The sequence below is a fragment of the Rattus norvegicus genome, chromosome Y (assembly GCF_036323735.1).
Source record: "Rattus norvegicus strain BN/NHsdMcwi chromosome Y, GRCr8, whole genome shotgun sequence".
NCBI lineage: Eukaryota > Metazoa > Chordata > Mammalia > Rodentia > Muridae > Rattus > Rattus norvegicus.
The window spans coordinates 32,531,122-32,555,295 of NC_086040.1; the positions used below are offsets into that span (position 1 = coordinate 32,531,122).

Here is a 24,174-nt window from a genome sequence, read left to right on the forward strand (position 1 = left end):
GGATTCTTTGACACATATTGTAAATACCAGGTGTGGTGGGAACACATAAAACAAGTGCTTTAATTTTTTAAATACTTTTTGATGCTGAGGACCAGGGATACCAGAACATCTGCTTACATCCAGCTACTAGAAAAAGAGAGGCCACACCTTTAGTGCCCATTCTTGGGAAGGTGAAAAAAAAAAAAAAAAAGCCGGGTTATGTCTACTGGGTTTGAAGAATATGTGGACTTTGAAGAGTTGGTATTCAGAGTGCCTGCCTCAGCTACAAAACACAGTACTGGAGAGAACAGTGAAAGATTCAAAGAAGATCACACTGTGCCTGGCCCACCTCCTGCTGACTCTTCTACTGACAAACTTGGACAGGCAATTTCCCCACACATTCCAGGTTCACATAAGCCTTCCTCTCTTGCCATAGAGATCTTGGATCTTCCACTTTTCCAGGAGTTTCTGGAACTATCCAAATGTTTCCAAGGATCTATAGGTCATTCCACATTTGCCCAGGTGTCCAAAGTCTTCCCACAGATCCTGAAAAGAAATCATACATTCTCCTCTTCCAGAAGGAGTGTCTTTTTTATTCCATCTTTATTAAATTGGGTATTTCTTATTTACATTTCAAATGTTATTCCCTTTCCTGGTTTCAGGCTAACATCTCCATAGCACCTCCCACTCCCTTTTTTGGGGTTTCCTATCCTGATGCATCCCCACATTCTGCCCTTTCCCAACAATCCCATTCCCTGGGGAGTTCAGTTTTGGCAGGACCAGAGACTTCCCCTTCCACAGGTGCAGGACTCCCAGCTGCCGAGATGGTTCTTTTCTGTGCATGTGCACACACGTGTGCTGATAAGCCCGCAAACCCTCTATTCCTCTGGGAGAAAATTGCCCTAGAGATGTAACAGCCAGAATATAGGCATCAAGGCCATGGCAGCCTGGGAGTTCTGCAGAGGCTGACAGTCTCCACTGCCCCTTCTGTGACAATTAGTGTTAAATGTTTGGGAATTCTGAAGTGGCTTTTGTTGTATTGACTGACTTGACAGCAGAAATTTGAGAGAATCAGTAAACCACACAGAGGTAGAACATATCTCACAGGTTACAGGGGTGGTACTTGTGCTTGCCCAGATGCCCTTTTATGGTGTGGATGTGTTTCTCTCCCTCTCTAAGCAGTCTTCGGTTCAGGGAAAAATTCCTTTATCTCTTTCTACATAAAAGGATATTCAGCTCTGGTTTGAAAGTCAAAACAACAGCCATGTGTGCCATGGAACAAAAATGAGGACAGATTCTTTTATGTATGAAAATGTATTCCGAGTGATACTTTGCATTTATAATTGGAAGATTATTACCAGCAAGTAATGAAATTAAGATTTAAATATCGTGCTCCATTTAAACGCAGTTAAGCTGGCAGGATCAGGAATCAGCACATTGTTGGGTAAATACTAATCGGGCTGTGATGACATCCGGTAATTAGTTACGGCTTGGGGGGGAAATAAGATTTCTTTTGCTACCTGCCATTTTAGCTCAAGGCAACATTGAGGCTTCAGGGAGAACGCTGTCAGTCTCAGAAAGGTTTTCATTAGAAGGAGTAGATGGTTGAAGCAGTTCTCTCAGCTCCGGGTGAGTGTCTAATTCTAGACCTGGGTAATTAGATCAACAGTTAGATCTAACTGCAGACAAACAATAGGATGGAGATCAGGCTGATTAGCCACACAATGCCATTAGATGGATGAATGAAAAGTAAGCATTTCTTTTCCTAAGTAGAAAAATCAACACTGGAGCTGCTTGTGCGTAGCTGCAGGCTCCTGTCTCTAAAGGTGCTCTCTGAGCCACCTGTAGGTATAGGATGGTATACAGTCTTTGTCCCAAGCCTACAGTTAAGAGGTACTCATCCTGTCTCCAGGCTAGAAAGAACTGAAATTCAGAGATGTCTTTGTTCAGGTCCACACAGCAAAGGACAGGGCAGAGAGAAATTCACTCTCGGTATGTCTGATGCTTTAAGACATCCTCAGAGACACTGTTCCAAATCTCCACCCCCACCCATTGATAGCAAAGCAAAAGTGATCATCAAGATATCTAAGACTTGACTTCCACTGTGCACGTAGAAAAACTTCTGTACGAGTTGAGGTCTCTTCTAGGGTGCACAAGGAAAACCTTCCTCCAGTCCCTCCCACCAGCTCTGGGGTGGCGGGAGAGGGAGCAGGCAGGGTCCCCCCATCTTGACATTTGCAAGGCTGTTTCAGGCTCTGTCCACACCTTCCGGGTTTAGGGTGGGTTGAGGGTGGGGGTTTGGAGAGCCCTGCCTGGACTATCCGAGATCCAAGAAGACACAGTGGGGCTCCAGGCCACATGCGCCCTCTAGCGCCAGTCAGAGGGACGATATCTCCGTGAGATCTCACCTGGGAGACCTGCATCCACCTCTGACTTGGGCACAGACATATCCCTCCAATTTGAGAGGGCCACCTGCCCTTTTGTAGGTCCGTGTGCGACTAATAGGGCTACAGGAAGACAGTTTAGCTGCACAAGGTCTTGGATTTGGTCTTCAGCGCTACTTAAAGAACAAAACAGGGTATTTCAACCAACCCCTTACTTTTTACATCAAAAACGGATAAAAGGAGCCTAACTTCAGTTTCTACTTCTGTATTTTATCTATCCATTTACTCCTTTCTTTCTCCCTTCCTCTCTTTCTTTCTTTATCTCCTTCTTTCTTTCTTTGTGTGTGTTTGTGAGAGAGAGATATGTATGTGTACTCATGTGTTTGAATGTGTATTGTGCAGACATGTGTGTATGTGTGATATGATGTTATAGATTTTCATTGTTTTCCTTTCAGATTCTCTGCAGCAAGGTCTTTCAGTCAAAAGCAGACTCATTGATATGACGAGTTATGATTGCAACTTTCCTCTCTGGATTCCCTAACTCTGCTGTCCCAGGCTTTAATTATAGGCAACCTCCACACCCACCCCCTTTGACCCCTCCCCCCATTTATGTGGGTTTCCAGGGGAGGGGAGTTGTACCTCTGTCTCTGTGTTTCCATGGAAACTGCTTTAGTTGTGGATCCATTTCCCTGGCTTCTGTAGTGTATGTCGAATGCTCATATTTGACTGAACAAGTGTTTTGAAATTGCAAAGGAAAGATTCCTAAGCCATTTCAGGCCAGGGGGCCATGGCTCTTGGTGCATTTTGCATGTAGGTGGCGGTCCTCAGCCTCATCAGTGTCTCTGACGCTGAAATTGTAACCTTTTCTTTTTCTTTTTCCTTCTTCATGTTTTTTTTTATATCAGTGTCTATTCATTATCCACAGTGCTGGGTTGCATCAAGACCACTTCCTTTAACCATGTCATGTGCTTTACCCTATTTGACCTTCCTGCTCACCCCCATCCCCCATCCCCATGCCTATCTCTTTCTTTCTCCAGGCCTTTGTCTGCCTTCGTGACATATGGACATATTTTTTTTTTCGGATCTGTTAAGAACCCATAAAGATTCTGTGAAGAATTACAGGACTCACAAAGGAGACAAAAATTACAGTATTTGCTTTTCGGCGTCTGGTTGATTTTGCTTAATGCTGTGGTCTCCAGTTTTCCTACCAAAGACCTAATTCAATCCCTTATGTGGCTAGATAAAATTCCACTGTGTATGTGTACCAGGACTTATTCAATGGTCTATGGATGGAGGTACAGGCATATTCCACATCTTGGCTACTGAGAATAGTGCCACAGTAAGCATGGTGTGCGGGTGTCCTCTGATGTGTTGCCTCTGAGTCCCATGGGTATGGTTGCCAAATGCTCAGGCTGACTGCCATTCACCGAGAGGCTCTGAGCCTAAGCTGTGTGCTCTCTCTTTGGATGGAGGCTTTGCATTAGATGACTGTGTGTGTGTGTGTGTGTGTGTGTGTGTGTGTGTGTGTGGTGTGTGTGTGTGTGTGTGTGTGTGTGTGTGTGTGTGTGTGTGTGTTCGGTGAATGACTGTGCACCCTTACATTGGGATTCTTCATGGAGTTTATGAAAGCCGTAGCTGTGTTGGTGAGCATTGGAGATAGATGTTTACAGCACCCCATCCCTCTATCCCTCCTTACCCCTCTGCTTCCTTCTGCACCTTTTATTTCCCCTTCTACCTCCACTCACCGTTTCGAGACAGTGTCTCACTATATAGCCTAGGCTAGCCTCATGCTTGCAATGATTCCCCTGCCTCAGCCTTCCAAATACCAAGAAGTCCTTTCGTTGGAGGAAGAGAAAGAAATTCAGAGGTGCAGTTGTGGGCATGGTTTGCCAGGAGAGGAGTAGACACCAGACTGTCTTTGTACAAGGAAACTAGGACCAAAGCAGATAGCATTGGGGACAGTGAGCTTGGCCACCGTGCCCATTCCATGTCCCCCACACCAAGAACCAGAGCTCTTGCAAGTCATGTTTTCTAAGTCATCAGGTCATGTCAGTGGTCAGATAGAATATGGCACAGGGATCCTTGGGAACATGTAAAGCAAAACTTATTACCTACAATTTCTATGCTAGGAGAAGAAAGGGCACCCAGATTGTGTGTGTGTGTGTGTGTGTGTGTGTGTGTGTGTGTCTGTGTGTGTGTGTGTTCATGTGTTGGGTCATAGCAGGTAACAGGATGGTGAGATTGGTTTCAAGATTCTCTCAAACTTGAGTATTTTCCTGAGCTTCTGGGTAGAGATATGGCTGTGTGGGTCTGTTTGGTATCTGATCTTTTATATAGAGAAGTGCTTACATTGGGAGGGCCCATCCCAAGCTAAATGGCCAAATACCACATGGTTTCCCTCATTTTAGTGGCCCTAAAATTCTTTACAGATTCATTGTGATCAGAGGAAATGGGAGAAGCATGTCTGGGGCTGGAAGTGGGTTGAATAGACCTTGCTGGATGCAGAGGAAGAGGTGCTGCTCCTCTGTTAGCCAGCAGACTGGCCAGGACAGCATCAAGTGAACAGGCAAACCATGTTGTCATAACTTGGGGGAACCATGGTGAATTGGGATGAAAAGCATCTGTCCTGTCCCAAGCCAGATTCCCCAGGGCCTCTGGGCCATCTCAGACACTGCCTAACAAAGTCATCAATATCAGAGCTTAGAGATCCACATCTGAAACTATTCACATTCCTCATTTTCCCCTCTGCAAGAAACAGATCAATTACAGTCAGGACCAGCTTAAGCACAGCCTAAGTTCCAGCTGCCTTTTCCAGCGCCACCACCACCCTTGTTAGTGAAGGTGATCTGGCACTGATGATTGGGCTGCATTCTTGGGTTATGGTTATTGTAATACAACCACTATAGGAAACATTTGTTTCTGGACATGGCACCTAGGCATGGTTGGTTTGTATTAATATCATTCAGGAATCACAGGCTTAAGTGGAAGGAGCAGTGAAAAGGGTTTGTGGCGGGGGAACCTCTACACTACAGGGGACGTGGCAAGACTTTGTCTACCCTGGACTTTCTCAAGTATCCTCCCTTTATGTTCTTTCCAATAAAGGTGTTAAATCAGAGTGAGAATGGGTCCAGGTGGTATCCTGGAGACCGTGGCTCTGACATCACAGAAACATCGTGTGATCAGGCAGAATTAACACACACTCAATGTTCTCATGCTCTACTTCAAGCCAGTGGCCTCTGTACTGAGCCACATGATTATTGGTTAGTGAGTGAATGAAAGACTGAAAGGGGGTGGGGCTACGGTATTGCCCTGTACAATGCAGCCGGACGTCTTCCTGTTGGCAGAGCCCACATTGGAATGACTGTGGCTCCAGACAGAGTGCCCATTGCTGAGAATTTAAATTCTGATTATTGAATCCCTAACATAATGAGCCATCTCCCAGGCCCTGGTGTTTTGACTGATGAGTCTGCAAGTTGCATTTTTAATATGTAAGGAATGGGAACCATGAGGAATGGGGAAAAGAGAGTGTTTGCCTCCTCTCCCCATCCTCTCTGTTAGCAAGGAGGATGTGGCAATGGCAGGGTGCCCTCATCTTCTCAGTGAACTGGACTTCAGGTATGTTCTCAGGACCTTGGAGAGGGCCAGAGAAGCTACTTTGTTCTGCAGGATGTTTCTGACTCTTGAAGGTTCTGGATGAATTCCAGGTGAATGGATACCTTTACCTCACAGAGAGGGAAATCAAGAGGCTCGATTATTGCACCAGCATCTGGGGTCTGTGGTACCCGTGGGGAGGGACCTGTCCTTTGTCAGCAGTGGAGGGGACACTGGATACTGCAGTCAGAGCCTGAGCATTTCCTGTACCACTCAGAGACCTCCATTTAGGTAAAGCTGGATCCCCTACTAAACCACAGGGGGGAATCACTGAGTTTATTACACAGAGAAGGTGACTGTCACTGTTTCTGATTTGAACATGGGCATTTAGAGAGAGCTTTATACACAATTCTGTGGCTTTTCAGGCACCATTGTTCAAAAGATATATTTTTTTTCTTTTTCTTTTTTTTTTTATTAACTTGAGTATTTCTTATATACATTTCGAGTGTTATTCCCTTTCCCGGTTTCCGGGCAAACATCCCCCTCCCCCCTCCCCTTCCTTATGGGTGTTCCCCTCCCAACCCTCCCCCCCCATTGCCGCCCTCCCCCCATAGACTAGTTCACTGGGGGTTCAGTCTTAGCAGGACCCAGGGCTTCCCCTTCCACTGGTGCTCTTACTAGGATATTCATTGCTACCTATGGGGTCAGAGTCCAGGGTCAGTCCATGTATAGTCTTTAGGTAGTGGCTTAGTCCCTGGAAGCTCTGGTTGCTTGGCATTGTTGTACTTTTGGGGTCTCGAGCCCCTTCAAACTCTTCCAGTTCTTTCTCTGATTCCTTCAATAGGGGACCTATTTTCAGTTCAGTGGTTTGCTGATGGCATTCGCCTCTATATTTGCTGTATTCTGGCTGTGTCTCTCAGGAGCGATCTACATCCAGCTCCTGTTGGTCTGCACTTCTTTGCTTCATCCATCTTGTCTAATTGGGTGGCTGTATATGTATGGGCCACATGTGGGGCAGGCTCTGAATGGGTGTTCCATCAGTCTCTGTTTTAATCTTTGCCTCTCCATTCCCTGCCAAGGGTATTCTTTTTCCTCATTTAAAGAAGGAGTGAAGCATTCACATTTTGATCATCCGTCTTGAGTTTCGTTTGTTCTAGGGATCTAGGGTAATTCAAGCATTTGGGCTAATAGCCACTTATCAATGAGTGCATACCATGTATGTCTTTCTGTGATTGGGTTAGCTCACTCAGGATGATATTTTCCAGTTCCAACCATTTGCCTACGAATTTCATAAACTCGTTGTTTTTGATAGCTGAGTAATATTCCATTGTGTAGATGTACCACATTTTCTGTATCCATTCCTCTGTTGAAGGGCATCTGGGTTCTTTCCATTTTCTGGCTATTATAAATAAGGCTGCGATGAACATAGTGGAGCACGTGTCTCTTTTATATGTTGAGGCATCTTTTGGGTATATGCCCAAGAGAGGTATAGCTGGATCCTCAGGCAGTTCAATGTCCAATAATCTGAGGAACCTCCAGACTGATTTCCAGAATGGTTTTACCAGTCTGCAATCCCACCAACAATGGAGGAGTGTTCCTCATTCTCCACATCCTCGCCAGCATCTGCTGTCACCTGAGTTTTTGATCTTAGCCAATCGCACTGGTGTGAGGTGAAATCTCAGGGTTGTTTTGATTTGCATTTCCCTTATGACTAAAGATGTTGAACATTTCTTTAGGTGTTTTCAGCCATTCGGCATTCCTCAGCTGTGAATTCTTTGTTTAGCTATGAACCCCATTTTTTAATAGGGTTATTTGTTTCCCTGCGGTCTAACTTCTTGAGTTCTTTGTATATTTTGGATATAAGGCCTCTATCTGTTGTAGGATTGGTAAAGATCTTTTCCCAATCTGTTGGTTGTCGTTTTGTCCTAACCACAGCGTCCTTTGCCTTACAGAAGCTTTGCAGTTTTATGAGATCCCATTTGTCGATTCTTGATCTTAGAGCATAAGCCATTGGTGTTTTGTTCAGGAAATTTTTTCCAGTGCCCATGTGTTCCAGATGCTTCCCTAGTTTTTATCTATTAGTTTGAGTGTGTCTGGTTTGATGTGGAGGTCCTTGATCCACTAGGACTTAAGCTTTGTACAGGGTGATAAGCATGGATCGATCTGCATTCTTCTACGTGTTGACCTCCAGTTGAACCAGCACCATTTGCTGAAAATGCTATCTTTTTTCCATTGGATGGTTTTGGCTCCTTTGTCAAAAATCAAGTGACAATAGGTGTGTGGGTTCATTTCTGGGTCTTCAATTCTATTCCATTGGTCTATCTGTCTGTCTCTGTACCAATACCATGCAGTTTTTATCACTATTGCTCTGTAATACTGCTTGAGTTCAGGGATAGTGTTTCCCCCTGAAGTCCTTTTATTGTTGAGGATAGCTTTAGCTATCCTGGGTTTTTTGTTATTCCAGATGAATTTGCAAATTGTTCTGTCTAACTCTTTGAAGAAATGGATTGGTATTTTGATGGGGATTGCATTGAATCTGTAGATTGCTTTTGGTAAAATGGCCATTTTTACAATATTAATCCTGCCAATCCATGAGCATGGGAGATCTTTCCATCTTCTGAGGTCTTCTTCAATTTCTTTCCTCAGTGTCTTGAAGTTCTTATTGTACAGATCTTTTACTTGCTTGGTTAAAGTCACACCGAGGTACTTTATATTATTTGGGTCTATTATGAAAGGTGTCGTTTCCCTAATTTCTTTCTCGGCTTGTTTCTCTTTTGTATAAAGGAAGGCAACTGATTTATTTGAGTTAATTTTATACTCAGCCACTCTGCTGAAGTTGTTTATCAGCTTTAGTAGTTCTCTGGTGGAACTTTTGGGATCACTTAAATATACTATCATGTCATCTGCAAATAGTGATATTTTGACCTCTTCTTTTCCGATCTGTATCCCTTTGATCTCCTTTTGTTGTCTGATTTCTCTGGCTAGAACTTCAAGAACTATATTGAATAAGTAGGGAGAAAGTGGGCAGCCTTGTCTAGTCCCTGATTTTAGTGGGATTGCTTCAAGTTTCTCTCCATTTAGTTTAATGTTAGCAACTGGTTTGCTGTATATGGCTTTTACTATGTTTAGGTATGGGCCTTGAATTCCTATTCTTTCCAATACTTTTATCATGAAGGGGTGTTGAATTTTGTCAAATGCTTTCTCAGCATCTAATGAAATGATCATGTGGTTCTGTTCTTTCAGTTTGTTTATATAATGGATCACGTTGATGGTTTTCCGTATATTAAACCATCCCTGCATGCCTGGGATGAAGCCTACTTGATCATGGTGGATGATTGTTTTGATGTGCTCTTGAATTCGGTTTGCCAGAATTTTATTGAGTATTTTTGCGTCGATATTCTTAAGGGAAATTGGTCTGAAGTTCTCTTTCTTTGTTGTGTCTTTGTGTGGTTTAGGTATAAGAGTAATTGTGGCTTCATAGAAGGAATTCGGTAGGGCTCCATCTGTTTCAATTTTGTGGAATAGTTTGGATAATATTGGTATGAGGTTTTCTATGAAGGTTTGATAGAATTCTGCACTAAACCCGTCTGGACCTGGGCTCTTTTTGGTTGGGAGACCTTTAATGACTGCTTCTATTTCCTTAGGAGTTATGGGGTTGTTTAACTGGTTTATCTGTTCCTGATTTAACTTCGATACCTGGTATCTGTCTAGGAAATTGTCCATTTCCTGAAGATTTTCAAATTTTGTTGAATATAGGTTTTTATAGTAAGATCTGATGATTTTTTGAATTTCCTCCGAATCTGTAGTTATGTCTCCCTTTTCATTTCTGATTTTGTTAATTTGGACACACTCTCTGTGTCCTCTCGTTAGTCTGGCTAAGGGTTTATCTATCTTGTTGATTTTCTCAAAGAACCAACTTTTGGTTCTGTTGATTCTTTCTATGGTCCTTTTTGTTTCTACTTGGTTGATTTCAGCTCTGAGTTTGATTATTTCCTGCCTTCTACTCTTCCTGGGTGTATTTACTTCTTTTTGTTCTAGAGCTTTTAGGTGTGCTGTCAAGCTGCTGACATATGCTCTTTCCTGTTTCTTTCTGCAGGCACTAAGCACTATGAGTTTTCCTCTTAGCACAGCTTTCATTGTGTCCCATAAGTTTGAGTATGTTGTATCTTCATTTTCATTAAATTCTAAAAAGTTTTTAATTTCTTTCTTTATTTCTTCCTTGACCAGGTTATCATTGAGTAGAGCATTGTTCAATTTCCACGTATATGTGGGCATTCTTCCCTTATTGTTATTGAAGACCAGTTTTAGGCTGTGGTGGTCCGATAGCACGCATGGGATTATTTCTATCTTTCTGTACCTGTTGAGGCCCGTTTTTTGACCTATTATATGGTCAATTTTGGAGAAAGTACCATGAGGAGCTGAGAAGAAGGTATATCCTTTTGCTTTAGGATAGAATGTTCTATAAATATCCGTTAAGTCCATTTGGCTCATGACTTCTCTTAGTCTGTCTACATCACTGTTTAATTTCTGTTTCCATGATTCTGTTTCTCATTGATGAGAGTGGGGTGTTGAAATCTCCCACTATTATTGTGTGAGGTGCAATGTGTGTTTTGAGCTTTAGTAAGGTTTCTTTTAAGTATGTAGATGCCCCTGTATTTGGGGCATAGATATTTAGGATTGAGAGTTCATCTTGGTGGATTTTTCCTTTGATAAATTTGAAGTGTCCTTCCTTATCTTTTTTGATGACTTTTAGTTGGAAATTGATTTTATTTGATATTAGAATGGCTACTCCAGCTTGCTTCTTCTGACCGTTTGCTTGGAAAGTTGTTTTCCAGCCTTTCACTCTGAGGTAGTGTCTGTCTTTGTCTCTGAGGTGTGTTTCCTGTAGGCAGCAGAATGCAGGGTCCTCATTGCGTATCCAGTTTGTTAATCTATGTCTTTTTATTGGGGAGTTGAGGCCATTGATATTGAGAGATATTAAGGAATAGTGATTATTGCTTCCCGTTATATTCATATTTGGATGTGAGGTTATGTTTGTGTGCTTTCATTCTCTTTGTTTTGTTGCCAAGACGATTAGTTTCTTGCTTCTTCTAGGGTATAGCTTGCCTCCTTATGTTTGGCTTTACCATTTATTATCCTTTGTAGTGCTGGATTTGTAGAAAGATATTGTGTAAATTTGGTTTTGTCATGGAATATCTTGGTTTCTCCATCAATGTTAATTGAGAGTTTTGCAGGATACAGTAACCTGGGCTGGCATTTGTGTTATCTTAGGGTCTGTATGACATCAGTCCAGGATCTTCTGGCCTTCATAGTTTCTGGCGAGAAGTCTGGTGTGATTCTGATAGGTCTCCCTTTATATGTTACTTGACCTTTTTCCCTTGCTGCTTTTAATATTCTTTCTTTATTTTGTGCGTTTGATGTTTTGACAATTATGTGACGGGAGGTGTTTCTTTTCTGGTCCAATCTATTTGAAGTTCTGTAGGCTTCTTGTATGTCTATGGGTATCTCTTTTTTTTAGGTTAGGGAAGTTTTCTTCTATGATTTTGTTGAAGATATTTACTGCTCCTTTGAGCTGGGAGTCTTCACTCTCTTCTGTACCTATTATCCTTAGGTTTGATCTTCTCATTGAGTCCTGGATTTCCTGTATGTTTTGGACCAGTAGCTTTTTCCGCTTTACATTATCTTTGACAGTTGACTCAATTATTTCTATGGAATCTTCTGTTCCTGAGATTCTCTCTTCCATCTCTTGTATTCTGTTGGTGAAGCTTGTATCTACAGCTCCTTGTCTCTTCTTTTGGTTTTCTATATCCAGGGTTGTTTCCATATGTTCTTTCTTGATTGCTTCTATTTCCATTTTTAATTCCTTCAACTGATTGTGTTTTCCTGGAATTCTTTCAGGGATTTTTGCGATTCCTCTCTGTAGGCTTCTACTTGTTTATTAATGTTTTCCTGTGTTTCCCTAAGTGTGTTCATGTCTTTCTTGAAGTCCTCCAGCATCATGATCAAATATGATTTTGAAACTAGATCTTGATTTTCTGGTGTGTTTGGATATTCCATGTTTGTTTTGGTGGGAGAATTGGGCTCCGAGGATGGCATGTAGTCTTGGTTTCTGTTGCTTGGGTTCCTGCGCTTGCCTCTCGCCATCAGATTATCTCTAGTGTTACTTTGTTCTGCTGTTTCTGACAGTGGCTAGACTGTCCTATAAGCCTGTGTGTCAGGAGTGCTGTAGACCTGTTTTCCTCTCTTTCAGTCAGTTATGGGGACAGATTGTTCTGCTTTCGGGCGTGTAGTTTTTCCTCTCTACAGGTCTTCAGCTGTTCCTGTGGGCCTGTGTCTTGAGTTCACCAGGCAGCTTTCTTGCAGCAGAAAATTTGGTCTTACCTGTGGTCCCGAGGCTTAGGTTCGCTCGTGGGGTGCTGCCCAGGGGCTCTCTGCAGCGGCAGCAACCAGGAAGACCTGTGCCGCCCCTTCCGGGAGCTTCAGTGCACCAGGGTTCCAGATGGTCTTTGGCTTTTTCCTCTGGCGTCCGAGATGTGTGTGCAGGGAGCAGTCTCTTCTGGTTTCCCAGACTTGTCTGCCTCTCTGAAGGTTTAGCTCTCCCTGCCATGGGATTTGGGTGCAGAGAACTGTTTATCTGGTCTGTTTCTTTCCGGTTCCGGTGGTGTCTCAGGCAGGTGTCCTGCTGCTCCTGGGCCCTCCCCCACGGGAGCCCAGAGGCCTTATACAGTTTCCTCTTGGGCCAGGGATGTGGGCAGGGGTGAGCAGTGTTGTTGGTCTCTTCCGCTCTGCAGCCTCAGGAGTGCCCACCTGACCAGGCGGTTGGGTCTCTCTCTCACCGGGTCTGGGAGCAGAGAGCTGCTGCGGGCCGGGATCTTAAGTTCTTTTTTTATCTCATGCTAATTTTTGATGCTTTTTTCCCCCATGGAATACTTAGTCAATAGACCAGTGTACCAGATATCAGCTGCATGACCAGAGGTTGGTAGCAATTTACCTCATTGCTCAATTCATAGATACAAAGATGTTTTTTTTTTTTTTTTTTTTTTTTATGAGAAGGCCTTGATCTTCTAGAATGTAGAATGTTGTTGTCTGTGGCTTTCCTTTGCTCCCTCCATTCTCACATGGTTCATATCAGTGAAGAAACAGCATAAAGAATGTGAAAAACACTTGCTGGGTCACAGGATAGACAAAATCTACAAAACTTTCCTTACATGGAATTAGAACATAGTGGAGAGTAGATACATTCAGCTTAGTCAATGAAATGCTCTCCCTGTATACCTAATGGACAAATGTTTACCCACCTGGATTGACTTGTTAGCCATGCCTGCTTACTCTTCTTACCCAGTTCCCAGGAGACTTTATTCTCAGCAAGGGATAAGGTGGTGGACCAACATGTTAGGCTTCCTCAGTATTTACCAATTACTCCAAGATAAGCAGAATCCTCCAAAAGGAGCTCCCATTTCCATAGTCTACCTCTCTTCAGGTCTGAAGCTATGAGCCCAGTCAACAAGAAAATCTCCATAACCCAGACAAAGTAAATCTTTTCTTTCTTTAGTGCTGGGGAGGATGGGCAGCTCTGATGGTGTCTTCCTTATTGTAGGATCTTCCTGAGACAGGAGAGGGGAAAGAGCATTGGAGGAGGGTAAATCTTGATCCATTTAGAGTTTCAGTATAATAATAAAAATACTAATATTAATAATAATAATAATAACAATCATCATCATCGCCATCATCATCATCATCATCAATACAATCACCATGACCATCAAAAGAATTTTAGGCTGGTAAGATGATTCAGCATTTAAGAGAACTGACTGCTTTTCCATAGGTCATGAGTTTAATTCCCAGCAAAAACATCGTGGAATACAAACATGCATAATGGCATTTGACTCCCACTTCTGTCGTGTCTGACAGTTACAGAATACTCATACAAATCAAATGAAATAAATCTTTAAATAAATAAATAAAAGTTTATTTATCAAAGTTTAAGTTACTGTGCTTCTGTAGCTGATCAGCTTTTTGTATTTCTCTGAGAACAGAAAATGCAATCTCTGTCTATTAAAGTCCATGATGAGAGCTCACACATTACCTGCCGAATCCCAAGACTTTTATTCAAAACACAGCTTCTGCTTTTCTGAGAATTATATAGTTTCTTATTAAACTCCTATCCTTTCTTCATGGCCTGCCTCTGCGTGGCACACAAGAAAATTAGTTCGTACATGAGGACATTACAGTTGCATTTTCCTGTGGTGTGAGAAAACTGAGGTTAACACAGAGGGGTCAGGACTGTCAACAAAGAAGTGGGCATAATGGCTATCTTTTGTCCAAATGCTGTTGGTTGAATGGGTCAGCTTTCCTGGGAGTTTACCAAACTCACAGGTCATCTTCTGGAGCTAAGTAATCAATTTCTCCAAATTCTTAATCTGATTTACTAGCTCACTGATGGTGGAAGGTTGGGATGACGACTTCCCAGCAGACCCTGTAGAGAAACACAAGGGAACATGCATGGTAATGGCCCAGTCACAGGAGAGAAAATGCTGAGTCCCCCAATGAAGCATGATGAAATGGGAAATCTACAGATACTTGGAAGCACTGAAAGATGAGGAAAGCTCTCTTCAAGCTGGACTTATTAGCTATTTTCTTTCTCGCGACCGTGATCGCTAAACATGTGCCTCACTGCCTTCTGCTGTCGCCGTGGCCCTTAACAACAAAATCTGGCCAAGACATGAATAAATGGAAGATATTTTCAGTTCGTATCTGATGGGATGCATGTAAGTCCTGTACTCCATAGTGTTTAGGACCACCAAGCCTTAATCATGTATGTTCAAGACAAAGAGTAAGAGACCTTGATGCATGTGAGTGGAGTAGCCCTTGTCATAAAATTCCAATGGCATGTCCAGGAATCCTGTGAAGATAAAATTCAATACTCTACCCTGAGAGTCAAAGCTTTTATCGCTGTGCCTCTTCTTGGCATTCTTCCTCATTCAGAGTGAAACTAAGGAATGCATAGTAGACAAGATGCATGCTTGACAATTCCTGACCCTTTGCCAATAAATTTATCAGATATTCCTGAAACTGGGTCTCTTCTTTAGGGATCCAGAGCCTTCAGGTCATAAGTCCTACTCCTAGAAGGCCTGAGCCAAGACTACCTCCTCTAGGAAGTTCCTCAGAACCAGCCCACTGCTCTCACTCGCCTTTTTGCACCAGATAATTTATGTTTTCACTTCTTTAACAAAAAAGTATCTTAATTTCTTGCTCCTCTCTCTTTTGTCTCTCCATGCTCTCTGTTTTCTCTGTAAATAGCTTGATCATCCTGAAAAACATTTGAGTGCGTAAACAAATATGTACTAACTAATTGCCACGAGGGCAGTTTCTGTTTCCATAACACTAGTGACATCACAGAGAATACAATGGAAATTCCAGCATACATTAGAGTATCCGGAAGATAGTCCAGTTCAACAGCACATAACTTCCCTTTAACAAGATCTTCTCCAAATAAACAAACCAAGTTGCCCTTTCAAGGATCTTTGCCTGAGACACAAAGGAAGACTTTCTATCAATATCCCTTCTAACCCAGAGATATCACTGATCTATTGAATTTTTTACCACCTTCATGCATGAATAGTGAAGACTCAGTTCTCAACCACAGCCCACAAATGGTCCCCCACTCCTTTGGTAGCACACTCAAAATGACAAAGAAGAAAATATACTGAGAACATAGTTCAGAATTCTTGTCAGTGATGTGTTGATTCGACACAGTTAATCCATCTCTGGGGACATCTTCTGTAGCTAAATGACCAATTTTTCCAAATTTTTCATCTATTCCCCCTGCTAAGTAATATTGGAGGGTTGGGATGATGTCCTCCAAGTAGGCCAGGTACATAGATAAGTACTAGTGAGCAAAGACTTGGGGAATATCCACAGACTACAACAGTATGGATAGGGGAGTAAAAAATACAGAAAACTTTTAAATTCTGATAAAAAATTCCCTCAGAGCCTCGAAAATTATTTATTTTAGCCATGAGACTGATTGTGATGTGATCAATGGCACACAGTTCTGGATACAGGTGCATTGATTAACACAGGTGTAATTTGAGTCATCAATAGCAAACACTCAGGGAAAGCATGATGGGTCAATCTTGGAATGAGCAATTAAGAAGTCAAACTGAAGTATATATAGGTATCATGTGGAAGAAACAGATGGACAGAGACAAAGACAGAAAGACAGACAGACAGAGAGACAGATACACACACACACAAACACAACTCACTCACACACACACAAATCAAAGGAGCAGTCATAGGAAAACGATGTAGTAGATCATTGGTAAGGAGCTCCAGCCAGGGAAGAAAAGTCAAATTCTTCATTTGGGTGCCACATATGACAACTTCTATACTCCTGAAAGGCAGTCACTACTACATTTATGTAAAACATCCATTAGGAAAATACAGACAGGGAAGGTAAAGTAAGGGAAGAGACTAGGTATTACTACACGATGCATGTTTATTAAAGTCCCATGTTATCTTTCTCCTGAGGCTGTAAGTCCCTGTAAAGAGAAGACAGTCCATGGTCAGCCTGGCATGCATTTCTTGGATTTCTGAAAATTTTCCTTCCATACATGATCCTTGGCCCCTAGCCTTGTTGGGAGTTGTTGAATATTCTACATCTTCTCAGTTGTTAAATTCTTATCTAGTAGATTTGGACATCAATTCTATTTTTAATTGTTGTTCTCCAGTAGACAGCAAGTTCAGATCACACTGGTTTTTATGAGATAATCGAGTGCATAAACTGCCATGAAATATGTTATCATTAGTAAAGACCTTTGTAGGAAAGCTGAAAAATAGGACAGAGAGGCAGAAAGACAGACAAAGAGAGATGAGACAGAGAGACGGAGAAAGACACATACACAGAGAGAGAGAGTGAAAGAATACTATGCCTTGTGTATATGAAGCCAGAAAATAAATTGTGAATCTAGAAGAAAAAGTATAAATGACTGCCTGTAAATCCCATTGACTAAGAAAGAAGCCTGGAGCCAGTTGTGCTATTGAGACTTCACACAGATTGGCCTATACCAACGTGAAACACTAGACTTCCATGAGCAAATCCTTAGCCTGGATAATGCAGTTATGTTGGTCTAGAAAAACAAACACTGATTTGGCCCCTCTGTCTCTCAGTACTCTGATCTGCCATGTCACAAGAGGCTGAATGGTCATCCACTTACCCTGAGATGCAGCTCACAAGGAACAGCACCTACCTTAAACAGTACTTCATCTGAGCCTACCCTTCATTGTAGATGGTACTCGGGAAGCTAACTGACAGGTTACACTTTGCCTAGCTGTGTGTCAAAGTTCAGACATGAGACTCCCACTCTGTGATTGTCAACACTTCCATGTTTCCATTGGGACGGCAGTGTCACAATGGCCTGATACTGTCTTCTAACTCCTATCACTTTCTTCATGTGACCAAGTTGACAGTCACCTTCAGTTTATTCTCAGATCCACAGGATGCAACTTGGCCTCAGAGCCCTCATGTCTGCCCACAGAACAAAGAGAACAATCTCACAGTTCACAATGATAATGCAGACATGCCACGGTATTACCTCCAAAATTTACTTTCAAATTTAATCTCTTATTTCTGATTATACTACTCTTTAAAGAAGGTCATGTTGTGGGAGAGCATTTGGTTTCTGCCCCATCCACAGATTATAGTTTTCTTACATAGACTTTTTTCAGTGACAAGGTTTCTGTAAACTTGTATCAAATTAACCATTTAAGCACAGAAACACACACACACACACACACACACACACATACACGGAGTGTAGTTATAATAGTGATGTGCATGTTGAAGAAATTTAGGACAGTCGATTTAGCATATAAGATGTGGAGGGTTGCACTAAAATCTAAGCCCATAGGATGAAGGATGGGGAACAATTGTGAGTGGTGCTTTCCCCCCATTTGGACATATGAACCATGAAGTATGAGACAGTAGATCTGCATGGTCAAAGCCAAAGTACAGAAACATACACAGTCAATTGATTGTGAATAGCTCATCTCTCTGATCTCTAATGGAAGAGTTAAGATGTTTCCACACCTCTCCTGCATAATATTTCATTGCAGTCCAATGCTAGCACACTGAAGGATATTCAAGAACATATCTGAAAGGTGACCTTTTGACCTAGCTTCATATAGAGATAAAGCAACAGTGTCAGAATTCCCAGAGCTCTGATGAGCAGAGGGTGTTGTTTTCCTCTCATTAACTTAGCAATGCCTCAGAAATCCAAGGAGGCAATCTCCTAAGGCCTATTCACAGCTGCACATGGTGTATTTTGGCTTCACAACACCTTAGGCTGTAGTTACAGAAACCAGGATGAAAACTGCAAATTCCATCAGCATACAGTTGCTGGGAAGATCACCAGAATCACTGATAGGTCTCTATAGAACCATGACTGTAGATAGACATGCCTTGCAGGGATAGTAAATGGTTGTTTAGTTCCCCCAATTACTGTATAGGACATGTAGGGAAGTCAGGAAGGAGCCAGTCCCTGTTCTATTTCACTAACTGACATTTCTTCAATGTCATAGAAATCTGCCTGCCAAAGGACACTGTCATTAGGACAAAACAGCAACCAACAGATTAGAAAAAAAGATCTATACCAATACTTCACCTGATAGAGGGCTATAATCCAATAGATACAAAGTACTAAAGAAATTAAACTTCAGAGAGACAAATAACCCTATTCCAATTGGGTTCCAGAAATGATGAAAGAATTCTCAATTGAGGAAAATCAAATATCTGAGAAGCTTTTAAAGAAATGTTCATCTAAGTATGGTGACTAAGTTTGTCATCAAGGAAATGTAAATGAAAACAACCCTAAGATTCTACCTCACACATGTAAGAATAGCTGGAATAAAAAACTCAGGAGACAGCAGATGTTGATTAAGAGGTCAAGAAAGAGGAAAGCTTCTTCTTTCTTGGTGGAATTACAAACTTGTTCAATCACTCTGAAAATCATTCTGGAGATTCCTCAGAAAGTTGTAAATTGCACTACCTGAGGACCAAGATTTACCTAGCCACGGTATATACCCAAAACATGCTCCAACATGCAATAAAGACACATGGTCGGGCTGGAGAGATGGCTCAGTGGTTAAGAGCACCCGACTACTCTTCCAGAGGTCCTGAGTTCAATTCCCAGCAACCATATGGTGGCTCACAACCATCTGTAAAGAGACCCGATGCCCTCTTCTGAACATAGCTACAGTGTACTTATACATAATAAATTAATAAATCTTTAAAAAAAGACACATGGTCAACTATGTTCATAGTGTAGGACACCCTTATGGGAGACCCCACTCCAATTGCAAGATCGTACTCCCCAAGAAATGTGAGAGATCGAGATCGGCTCTTGATATAAAGCACATGAGTCCATTTATTATCAGAGCTCTGGGATAGCTCGTATCTCACACAGGAGACATGGGAGTCGACCCCAAGACTCAAAATTTAAGGCTTTTTTTTTTTTGGTTCTTTTTTTTCGGAGCTGGGGACCGAACCCAGGGCCTTGCGCTTCCTAGGTAAGCGCTCTACCACTGAGCTAAATCCCCAGCCCCAATTTAAGGCTTTTTATAGGGGAAGGCAATGGGATTCAGCGTGGTTATACTTGATTGGTTGATTTATATATCAGTAAGGGAAATGGGTACAATGTCTCATCAGCATGCAGTACGTGTGGGCTGGAGTGTTCACGATGTAGGAGAGCGTCTTATCTTTATTTGAAGAACAGGGAGTTTGGTAACTATTAACTATAGAGGAACAGCCAATTTGCCCATACGGATGGCCCATGACTCAGCGGAGATGGTGGCTGCTAGTGCCTGGAACAATCTCTTGACCTTGTTTTTAGGCTTGACCGGGCATGTCTCAGGCCCGTTCTGTCTTTTCCCCTTATGTGCTGTTCTTCTGTAGTTTTTATGAGGTTTTTATTTTAACTCCTTCAATAGCAGACTTATTAATGATACCAGGAACTTGTAGGAAACCTAATGGCATTCATCGGTGGAATGGATACAGAGAATGTGGTACATCTGCCCAATTTTGTACTATTCAGTTACCAAAACCAATGATTTCAAGAAATTCATAGACAAATGGATTGAACTAGAAAATATAATAATGACTGAGGTAACCCAGTTACAGAAAAACATACATGGTATGAAATCACCAAAAGTGGATATTGGCACAAAAGATCAAATTACCCAAGATGCAGACCACAGACAACTGGAAGGCTAAGAAGGACACCCAAGATGTTCATGCTTTGCTACTTTTTAAAAGGGGGAACAAAAATATCTATGAATTTAGAGTAGAAACTGAAGGAATCCCATTAAGAGCATTCCATATATATATAATCAGTCAGCAATACTAGATAAGATTGCTGAAGCTAAGAAGGGCAGGCTGCCAATATCCGGATACAGATACTTCCTGAGACACACAGCTAGAGCATGTCAAATACAGAAGTGACTGCTAGTGGCAATCTGAACTGAAAATGGATCTCTTGTTGTTAGATTTTGAAAAAGGATTGCAAGATATGAAGGGGCTTTAATCCCCATAAGAATAGCAATGGGAATGAACCAGAGTTTTCTGTTACTAAGGCAATATTCAAGGACTGTACATGGATAGACCTATGGCTCCAACTGCATATGTAGCAGAGGATGGCCTCGATGGGCATAAATGGAAGGAGAAGTTCCGGGTCCAAAGTAGGTTTGACTCCCAGTTGAAGGGAATATGAATGTGCAGTAAGAGGGGATATAGAAGAAGGGTAAGGGTACCAGTTAGGCCTCTTATGGACAGAAAACTGGGAAAGGAAATAACATTTGAAATGTAAATATAGAAATATCCGTTTGTAAAAGAAATAAAAATTGCTAAAAAATAAAAAAAAGAAAGAAATTAAAGAAAAAAAACTGTCAGCTAATCTCACCTATTGACTCAGACATATAAAGGGTAACTGTCAGGGAATGGTACTCAGAGTAATACTAGTGAAAAGACTCTGATGATGAAGTCTCAACTTGGTAGCACTTCTCTCTCGCAGATACCAGTGTCAGACACAAACTGCACCATAGGAATCCAATGCATGGAGTTTACTCTGAGCTGAGGACACAATATTGGTCTTTTCCTTTTCCTTAGGACCGTTTTCTTCTGGGCAAAAAGAGTAAAATCCATGACCTCTCAGGAAAGCAACTTTGCCCTCCCCAACACCTGGTTTTTGGAATGAATATATTAATGATATAAAATCTCTGACTTCCAGGAACCATAACAAGCAGGAACATCCAGATGCTGCTGGGAGGCTCGCAGCTCCTGATTCCCATATGTGGAAGGCTCAGTTCAAGGCTATCTCGTCAGCAAACCCCCTCAACTCCTATCCAGGACTCACTGAGCTTTCCCATGGATGATATATTTCCCCCTTTTTTTTATACCAAGACAGAAGTCCAGCTTCCTTCTCCCCATCTGTGATGTCTTTATCCTCTTGTTATCACTCCCAAATGACAGTTTACTCTGAACTAGGGGACAGTTCATAAACCCTAGAGTTACTGAAGGAATATCTAAGAGATAGTTGCTGTCTAGACAACACTTGTGACATCACAGAAGCTTGGGCTCTCCAGGTTACAATAGATTTTTCAGGGAGTACCTAATGTCACTGAGAACTGTCATGGCCTACCTGATAAACAGCTTTCCTTACTTTGACCAGATTCAAGGGTGCCCTTTCCAGGAGTGTCTCCTGTGACACAGTGGAAACCTTTATGTACTACATCTCTCTAAAGCTAGAGACTTCTCTTTGCTTCATTAGTGGTTACATGCTCTGAATGGAGAAAGTTAGTCAGGGTCTTGGCATGTGTAGAAAAGATCTAGGAGTGTGTAGTGGAGAAAATTCTTCTGGAGAATAATTCTATTCCCAGATCTAACAGTGTGATATACAGTTAATGTGGTACGTTTTCTCTGTCTCCCTAAGGCCATTATATTTCAAACAACCTTTAATTGAATCAATATTGTATTTAATTTTCCTATTTTACATTTCTTGATAGTAGACTTTATATATATTGCTGTATGTGTACTCAAAAGTTCTGATTTCCAATTCCACTTTTTGCAATGATTTTGGCAACAAAGGGGCCCAGGAATAGAGCTATTGCAACAGTAAGAATAATTTCTGCCTACTTTAAATGATAAATAGACATCAGTAAAGCAAAGGACAACATGAACTATAGAATTCTGTCCTGTAGTTCTATTAGATATCAGTTCTCTAATATTGGCCTTCCTGTGTACACAGGACCACATATTTCACATATTTCCTGACACATGCAGTATCACTACCACTTGGCTGGAACAATGGGATATTGTTAGTGGATTTAGAGGTTCAGTGCCATTCTCTGATAGGACAAAGAATAGATTTTATGGAAAACTGGAGGAGTAAGATTTGAAGAATGAAATGGTTGAACAGTTCTTCCAACTGCTAATCTCTGCACATTGAAAGCAATGTGGGGTGTATTCTAAACATAATATTATATGGATGAATCCCTCCTTTATGGAATGCAGCAGGCCCAATAAAAAAAAATAACAGTCTTGAGATACTTCCCTGGAATGTACTGGGAGTTTCCATAGGATTTTTTTCTTAATGTCTTTTTCATTGTGTCCACCTGCCAGGAATTCTGAGTTATATATGCACCATAAAGATTGCACACTATTTATAAAACTTTGACTATCAATTCAGAAGTTTTGGCTATAAAAGCTATAAAAGCTGGGCAATTCCATGATAGCATTCCTAGTGAGAGGGAAAATTAGGGGAAAAGTTCCTAGCAGAACTTTTTAGTTTATCTTTCACCAGTTTCTGTCTTTTGGAGAAGCTCTACTCACCCAGAAAAAGTATCAATAAAAAAATCACATACTTTTTTCCTATCCTAGCAGTCTATATGTCAGTAAAGTCAGGTTCCCATAATTCATCATAGTGCTGGCCAGTCATATGAGATTCTTCTTTCTAATGAACTCTGTCTTGTTATTTATATAAGTATAAACCTGACATCTGGCTTAAACATATCCTGCCATGCTGTCCAATGTAGGTAGGTATAACATATATTGGTGCTGGCAATTCATAGAGTTATGTAGAACCAAGTCAAGTAGTCTGGTAAAGCTGAGTTACCAGAAAACTGCAAATTGTTTCTGAAAGAATGATCTTTCCTTCTGTTTTTCAGTATCAACCTGTGGCTTCAAGGTATCCAGGTAATGCTTTTGCATACTCACATCATTTTTATACTGTGAAGTCTCAGGTAGTGGTGTGTTAGTTATGCCACCAGAAGTTCAGTAGGATCACTGGACTTAAGGACTTAAGGACACTTGTTTGACATCTAGGTTAGTGATCTTGTTACCTTTAGTCTCAAGGCAGACATCTCTTTGATATCCATAGCAGTGAAACCTAGCAAATCATAGGGGAATCCAAATATCCTCTTGGAGAGCCATGACTTTCTCTATGTTCTAAATGTCCTTTCCTCAGCAACGAGGACAATTTTTGTATCCATATTATACCATAGACATTTTTAGTATCCAAAGCATAACGTCTGTCCATGTACAAAATGACAGGCTTCCCTTTTCCACATTTGACCTCCTGAGTCAGTCTGATGAATCAGTAGTGTTCTCTGGGCCTACGTACTTGGCTCTAAGTCTTGAGTGAAAATAATTTCAATTACAGTAACTGTTGAAGCTCCTTGGTATCTCACTCCTTGTTTAATGAAAATACTGCCAACTGTGTTGATTATTGCATTAGTGTCTTTCATGGGACGGTGTTTGGCAGTAGTTCATTAGGTCTTTCCACGTAAAATGGACCATTGTTGTTACCTCACGACAGTCAGGGAAGATCATCTGAGGGTCTACAGCACACAGCAGGGTAACAGGATTTATGTCAAGAGTGTTTTTCCAACTACACTCTAGGATGGTACAGTAATAGTATCTGTTAGTGTGCAAAAGGGACATATAGAAGCCAGCTTCACAAGAATACACTTGGAAGGGAATAAAGAGACAAAGCTTAGAACAGGGGCAGAAGGAGCACCCATTCAGAGCCTGCCCCACATGTAGCCCATACTCAAACAGCCACCAAACTAGATAAGATGAATGAAGCAGCAAAGAAGTGCAGGCCGACCGTAACTGGATGTAGATCTCTCCTGAGAGACACAGCCAGAATACAGCAAATACATAGGC

The 24,174-nt window shown here is 41.6% G+C and overlaps 1 long non-coding RNA gene across 2 annotated transcripts; it reads right to left on the reverse strand.

Moving 5' to 3' along the window:
- Positions 1-13,482: 13,482 nt before the first annotated feature.
- LOC134484524 (uncharacterized) lies at positions 13,483-21,532 on the reverse strand. 2 transcript variants are annotated; one of them, XR_010061974.1, is made up of 3 exons: positions 21,408-21,532; positions 14,041-14,139; positions 13,483-13,558 (listed from the first exon to the last, which is right to left on the reverse strand). It is a non-coding gene; the product is annotated as an uncharacterized LOC134484524 (long non-coding RNA). The 2 variants fall into 2 exon arrangements; XR_010061973.1 differs by having other exon boundaries at positions 14,041-16,498; positions 20,912-21,532.
- Positions 21,533-24,174: the final 2,642 nt, after the last annotated feature.